General features: G+C 40.7%; 1 pseudogene across 1 annotated transcript; it reads left to right on the forward strand.

The window, feature by feature from the left end:
* Positions 1–1447: 1447 nt before the first annotated feature.
* On the forward strand, positions 1448–5489 carry LOC148790685 (putative calcium-transporting ATPase 13, plasma membrane-type pseudogene; annotated as a pseudogene). Its single transcript, XR_016077057.1, has one exon. The product of XR_016077057.1 is annotated as a putative calcium-transporting ATPase 13, plasma membrane-type pseudogene (transcript).
* Positions 5490–7069: the final 1580 nt, after the last annotated feature.

The raw sequence follows: 7069 nt of genomic DNA on the forward strand, positions 1-7069 counted from the left end.
GTTGATGTGATGTTATTTGAATGCTCTGAATATATCTCATAATCAAAGAAATGCTCTGATTTAGGTGATAAACTTTTGATTTGAGAAAGGGTTGATTAGCGCAATATTGTAGGTGATAAATTTAGGGCAATATTGTAGTTTAATTTAGGTGATAAATTTTCAACGGATAATAAAAAATGACAACTTTAATAGCTTACGGCAATATGGGCAATATTGTAAGAGAAATTTCAACATTTCGTGAAAGCAAAAAATCTTCATATATTGCATCATAAGTTATCTTCTTCACTGAGTTTGCAGGGAAGGAGGAGGAAGATCAACAATTTACCGTTGATTACCGTTGATCTTTTACTGCCGGCGTCGGTTGGTGTTGGTTGTCAATGATTTGGTAACGTGGTTAGGTTCGGAAGACAAAAGGGGTTTGAGTCGAATTCTAACATGAATGGGAAAGCCAAATCATGTTTAGTTGTCGCCGATTCAACCAGCTGAATCACTGATAGCGGAGAAAGTCTCCATTAATTCACAATTAAGACTGATGAGATGAGGTGTTCGTCTATCATTGGTGGATGCACTTGTCCAATGCACCCATAGGTGCGCAGAACGCGGACTCTCAATTTCAGCCATGCTCTTTGATAGAAATACAATCGAACGAAGAATTAAAATATTGATACACCCTGATGTTTGAAGAGGTGAATTGATACTTCAAACCTTATGCTTCATTTTATTTTTAGCTTCTTTTTCATCAAAATTTTATATTTGAACCTTTGAGCCCAAGTAGGAATTAATTGACCATCTTGGTAAAGCTCTTGTATGAGTTATTTGTTCCCCACATTGAGAAGACTGGAAACATTTCTTTTAAATCCCTTGTTCAATGTAAATTACAACGGACCAAATGGAATATGGTGGTTCAATTGATGGGACCTCTGGCTCCAATTGAGGACTCTGAACCTCCTACCTACAAGATGTATCCCTACCCACCTCCATGCATTGGGAATATCTCTACATGCATAATAAGATATCGCATGTGTGGCCCTGATCACATATATAGGTAGGTGTGGGTAGGAGATCCGAACTCCGGATTGGGACGGTTTTAAGGGCACCAAAGTCCATAATAAGATACCGCATCCGTAGTAGATCTGTATAAGTTTCAACTTTTAACCGGGTCGAAAACCGTTGATTGCAAATTTGCGATGCAAGTGAAGTAACCACTAACCACAAATTCCATAACAACTTGAAAAAGAGACAGACGAAACTTAATTTCATTGATGCAAATATATGGAAAGTGTGGGCACTGTCTTATTAATTATTCTTATGTTAAATATGTGGGACCCCTCTTGCTGTGGCTCTTGATTCTTGAAGACTGCAGACGCATTTGAAAGTCAAACAGGTGTAGTCAGCTTTGAAAGTTATACACCAAAACAAATTCGAAGAAGTACAGATACACACGATGCAAAATTCTAAATTGTAGCCCCCCTATTATTAATCCTCTCCCCCTATAAACCACATCCTGCCCGTGAATTTAACATCAATTCACGGTCAGCATGCATTCCCCTATACTTTAGGCTATAAAATTCTGATCTGGGTTGGTTGGTCATTCTTTCAAACAAATTTGATGGACAGCTTTGAAAGTCATACACCAAAACGAATTTGCTGGACACACTAGTGACCAGATCAGATGGGTGATATGGGTGGGCCAGGCAACCAAGATAATATCGCTGAAAATGAATGAGAAAAGATCGAAACAAATGAGGGATAAATGATAGCACATCGTCTGTTGTAAATTTCAACGTTTAGTTCCCAAGTTACAGTTATTGGATCGTGAAGATGGAGGAATCAAGAGTTCGCACGCGGAAAGGCAAGGAGAAGCCTCTGTCAGTAGATCGGCGACGCAACAGCAAGCAGCGACCTCTCCGGCGGCGTGACGGAAAGATAGTTTGGCCCCGTGATGGCAAGGAACAGTCGTGGATGGATCGGCATCGTAGTGGAAAGAGTAAGCGAGAGATTACTAGGCAACTGAGAGATGAGCTTAGGCTAGAATCCTCATTCTCTTTCGCCCCACTTTGTGCTGAACCCAACGATGAAGATGAGGAGGAGGAGGAGGAGGAGGAGGAGGAGGAGCCTTATGAGCATGAGGAGGCACCTCTCCTATCCGGAATTCCACTCTCATCGTCTGAAATCTCTCTTTATCCCAAACCCAACAACGACGAGGACCATAGTGAACCCAGCTACCATGCCGATAGACAGGACCAACTTCTCTCTGGGGTCTCTACAACAGAGTCTTACATCTCCTTGCCTGCCGAAACCAACCATGACAGTAGGTATGAGCAGGAGCAGCCCCTTATTGGGACCTCTCGCTCATCTTCAGAAATTTTCCTCAGCACTGGAACCTCAAGCTCAAGCTCAAGCTCTTCGCCGGAATCTCAATCTCGCCATCTCCTTGAGGGGATCTCAAGCTTACCATCCCAAGTTTCCATCAATATTGACGATCACGGTTGTGATGGGTTACGCTTCTCCGACGTTGACCAGCCAACCCTGATCGAAATTGTTAAACAGAAGGACTTAGACCTTTTAAAACAACACTATGGAGGAGTTGAAGGAGTTGTCCTCGCTCTTGCTAGTGATGCAGTGAGTGGGATCCATGGCTGTGCTGCCGATGTTGAGAGCCGCCGCGTCGTGTTTGGTTCGAATAAGCAACCACCCCCAAGCCCAAAGGGCTTATTTCATTTCTTCTTGGAAACTTTCACGGACAGTAGTAACGCCATCAGCTTGGCCTCAGCTTGTCTTTCTCTTGGGTTTGGAATCAAAGCACACGGGCTGAAGGAGGGATGGTACGATGGTGGGAGTGTTCTATTTGCTGTCTTTCTAGTTGTCGCCTTGTCTATGGCGAGCAACTTCAGGCTCTCAAGACAACTAGAGAGGTCGTCGACCCTCAGCAACATCAGGGTTGAGGTCGTGAGAGACGGATGCCGGAGAAGCGTTCCTTTCGTCGACATGGTAGTCGGAGATGTGGTCAGTCTGAAGTTCGGTGATCAAATTCTGGCAGATGGCTTGTTTCTGGATGGCTGTTCGTTACAGGTGAACGAGTCTAGCATAACTGGGAAGAGTCATGACCATGTGCAAGTAAATTGCAGCAAGAACCCGTTCCTGCTATCCGGTACCACAGTCGTGGAAGGATCTGGTCGCATGCTCGTCATCTCTGTTGGAACCAACACAGGCTGTGGCCAGATGATGATGAACTCAGTCTCAATGAGCCATTACAGGAATGAACGTAGCCATCAGACCCCACTACAAGAACGGGTGAATAAGTTGACTTCCTCTTTATCCAAGTTCTTTCTGGCGATCCCCTTCCTTTCTCTTGTGGGGATTCTGATGCTTGACTTGGTGAGGAACACAGAAGATGATGGATGCAACTCTAAGACCAACAATCTGATTAATGAATTGTCAAGCATTAGGGGATTTGTATCTGTAAATGCAACAGTTGCAATCGTGGTGGTGGCAATTCCAGAAGGCTTACCCTTGCTTATCAAGAATACTCTTGCTCACTCCATGGACAGGATGAGGGGAAATAAGGATCACAGGAAAAAGATCATGGTTCAGAAACTTTCAGCCATTGAGGATATGGGTTCAGTCACCACCATCTGCACAAATGCAATCGGCACATTGACTTCGAATACAATGACAGTAGCAGAGTTTTGGCTTGGTGGAGAAGCAATGGATGACTCCTCTTTGCATTTTGATAAAGTAGCACCCAATGTAATCGAATTGCTGAGGCAAGGAATTGGGCTCAATGTTGTTGCAGAAGTTCTCAGAGTCAGAGCTACTTCAAGAACATGCCAGTATTTGTATGGTAGCCCAGCTAACAAAGCCATTCTCTCCTGGGCTATGTTCAAATTGGGTATGAGTGAAGAATACCTAATTAGGCAGAAGATCTATGATAAGAAAACATTCGGCATTCACTGGAATGAGGATGCCAAGGAAATAATCAAAAGCTTATCAAGTTATTATGAGAAAAATGGCACCATTCAACCCATGGATGAAGGCAAAAGGATGGAGTTGGAGCAAATAATTGAAGCTATGGCAAGTAATGGACTCCAGCGCGTTGCTTTCATCCACAAACAAATCCCAGATCTAGAAGACCAAGATGAAATGGTTGGTCACAAGCTACAAGCTGAGGGCCCGGCCCTGTTAGGCCTGGTGGGTCTGAAGTACAACTGTCCACATGAAGTGACAAAGGCAGTAAAGGCTTGTAGAGATGCTGGAGTGGGTGTCAAATTGATCACTAGGGAAGATGTTTTCACTGCAAAAGTTATAGCCAGAGACTGTGGAATACTTGAACCTGATGAGAAGTTGAATGATGAAACAGTGGTGGAAGGGGTGGAATTTCGAAAGTACTCACCAGAAGAAATGATGGATAAGGTTGATAGAATAAGGGTAATGGCAAGGTCCTCCCCATCTGACAAACTTCTGATGGTGCGATGCTTGAAGCAAAAAGGTCATGTAGTTGCAGTCACAGGAGATGACAAAAATGATGCGCCAGCATTAGCAGAAGCTGACATTGGACTAACCATGGGGATTGAAGGCATTCAAATGGAAAACGAGAGCTCAAATATCATCATCTTGAACGGTGATTTCGCTTCTATAAAGGAAGGTCTGAGGTGGGGCAGGTGTATTTTCAACAACATTCAGAAGTTCCTTCAGTTCCAGCTCACTGTGAATGTTGTGGCACTGGCGATCAACTTTGTCACAGCGATCTCTTGCGGTGAAGTTCCCTTAACAGCAGTCCAGCTGCTATGGGTGAATCTGATTATGGATATATTTGGGGCATTGGCTCTAGCCACAGATCAACCCACCAACGATCTCATGAAGAAGTCACCATTTGGTCGAACCAAACCGCTTATCTCCAACATCATGAAGAGAAATCTTATCGCCCAGGTTCTGTTTCAGGTGACCATCTTATTGACTCTGCACTTGAAGGGAAGATATATATTTGGGGTGAGCGAGAAGATCAAGGAGACCCTGGTGTTCAATACTTTCGTTCTCTGTCAAATCTTTAATCTCTTCAATGCAAGGAATTTGGAGAATAGGAACATATTTAAGGGGATAGAGAAGAATGAGTGGTTTTTGGTGGTTGTTGGGATCACTCTTGTTCTTCAAGTGGTGATGGTGGAGACTGTAAATAAATTTGCCAACACAGAGAGGTTGAATTGGGGGCAATGGAGTGCATGTATTGGAATTGCAATCTTATCTTGGCCCATTGGTTGGATTGTTAAGTGCTTACCAGTTTCTGCTGAAGTTGTCAACGGAAATCTCGGTAGAGTCGATTGGATTCACTCTGTTCCACTTGTAAATCATTCTCGGAGACATCTCAAAAGAAAATAACTATATATAGAATATAGTTGTCTATATTTTGTGCTTTTTCTTTTTTAATGATCTAGGGTAAGAGTTTCTGTGGGCGCCTACAAAGAATTGAGTATAAGCTCGGATTTCTAACATTTTCTTATTGCAATCTAGTAATTCATACCTTTAATATTTGTTTCATTTTATCTTTAATCATTTGACATATTCTTCAACTCCCTTTGTCTTGTTATTTTTGGTTTCTGATCTAGTCTTTTACTGTTGGTGTTGTTAATCAGCTAGACCCAAGGAGTCAAAGTGGTAAGTAGTTGACTTGAGGCCATCTCCACTGTATATACAAGAATGTGGACTTAGGTGTTACTTTCTATGATTCAAAGAATAGCATGGTATTGGCTGTAGACAGGTTACAATGTTTCGTGATACATATATTAAAAGCTTTGCTTATGAGTGGCAACGAACCGAGTTCGAGCTTAATGTTCTAGTTCGAATCAAACTCGAGCTCGAGCCTCATGTTATTCAGCTTGATTCGGCTCGAATTCACATCTAATTACCGATTACTTGTAGGATTAGATACAAAAATGATGCATCTTAAACCTTCAGGAGTTCAAGTGAAGGCCTAATTAAAAAAAAGAAAAAAGCTGATTTATTGGATTCATGTCAAATTTAAGGCTGAATTGTATGACTTGTGACTTTGTCTTTTAGCAAATAAGTTATAGGTCGTGAGCTCCCTAATGGCTGAAGCTGATGTTGGAATTTGATGGAGTCATTGGTTTGGCCATTGAACACCCCATCTTGATGTTTTCTTGTCTATTCTATCCTTAATGTCTTGACTTTTCTAGTTGGTGTGGTCTGTTTTTGTCAGGATTTTCCTCTATTTCATTTCTATTATATTTATTATTAGGGATACTTCAGAAATGTGAAATTATTGTCACAAGGCAGTACATGAAATGAAGGAGCCTGTTAAAACCTGTTGGTATGGCGGAAAAGTTTGCCTTTTGGCTTTAACTAATTCATGAAGGAAAATTAAGTGAGGTTGATTGTTGCATGTTATATTTCAAAAACTTACGATGTTCGTTTATTGTAATGAAATTCTTTTTTCTTCAATTTGGGTGGGGAAGAAATATTGTGCTAAAGACATTTTAATGATTTTTTGTGTTAAGTACAATTATTATGTTGAGCATAATGATTTATCAATTTCTAAGGATTTAAGCATCAGATTTTGAAACTGTTTTTTAGTTTTATAATATTGAAGAGATACATTACCAGTATTTTTTTTCGAATCATAAACTAATAGAAGCTAAAAATTTAATTAGTTTTTAAATTACTTATATTAAGTTTTTCCTTCATTTTTAATCTCTCAATTATTCAATAAAAATCTATTCAAAATTGTTTCTTTGCCTTCCCATTTGCGAGTGTTCAGCATGGGCCTCCTTTACTAGTATAATATATTAAAGGAATGTGGTCAGGCAACAGTCCTTCTCCTTCAGACACGTGACACTCCAATTTTTGAGAAAATATGATTTCAAAAGTTGTTATCTCCACTCTTAAATAGAATAACTATTTGAGGTGATTCAAACGTGGCTACTAATCAAAAAAAAAACCACATAAAAAGTCTATCCACTATAAAAAAAGAGTCGGTGGTTAACTTACTTCTTCAAACTTCACTATATATCAAGAGAGAGTGAGAGAGATTTAACAAAAAAAGTAATATTTTTTT

The sequence above is a fragment of the Nelumbo nucifera genome, chromosome 6, assembly GCF_055504915.1.
Source record: "Nelumbo nucifera cultivar China Antique chromosome 6, China Antique-T2T, whole genome shotgun sequence".
NCBI classification, from domain to species: Eukaryota; Viridiplantae; Streptophyta; class Magnoliopsida; order Proteales; family Nelumbonaceae; genus Nelumbo; species Nelumbo nucifera.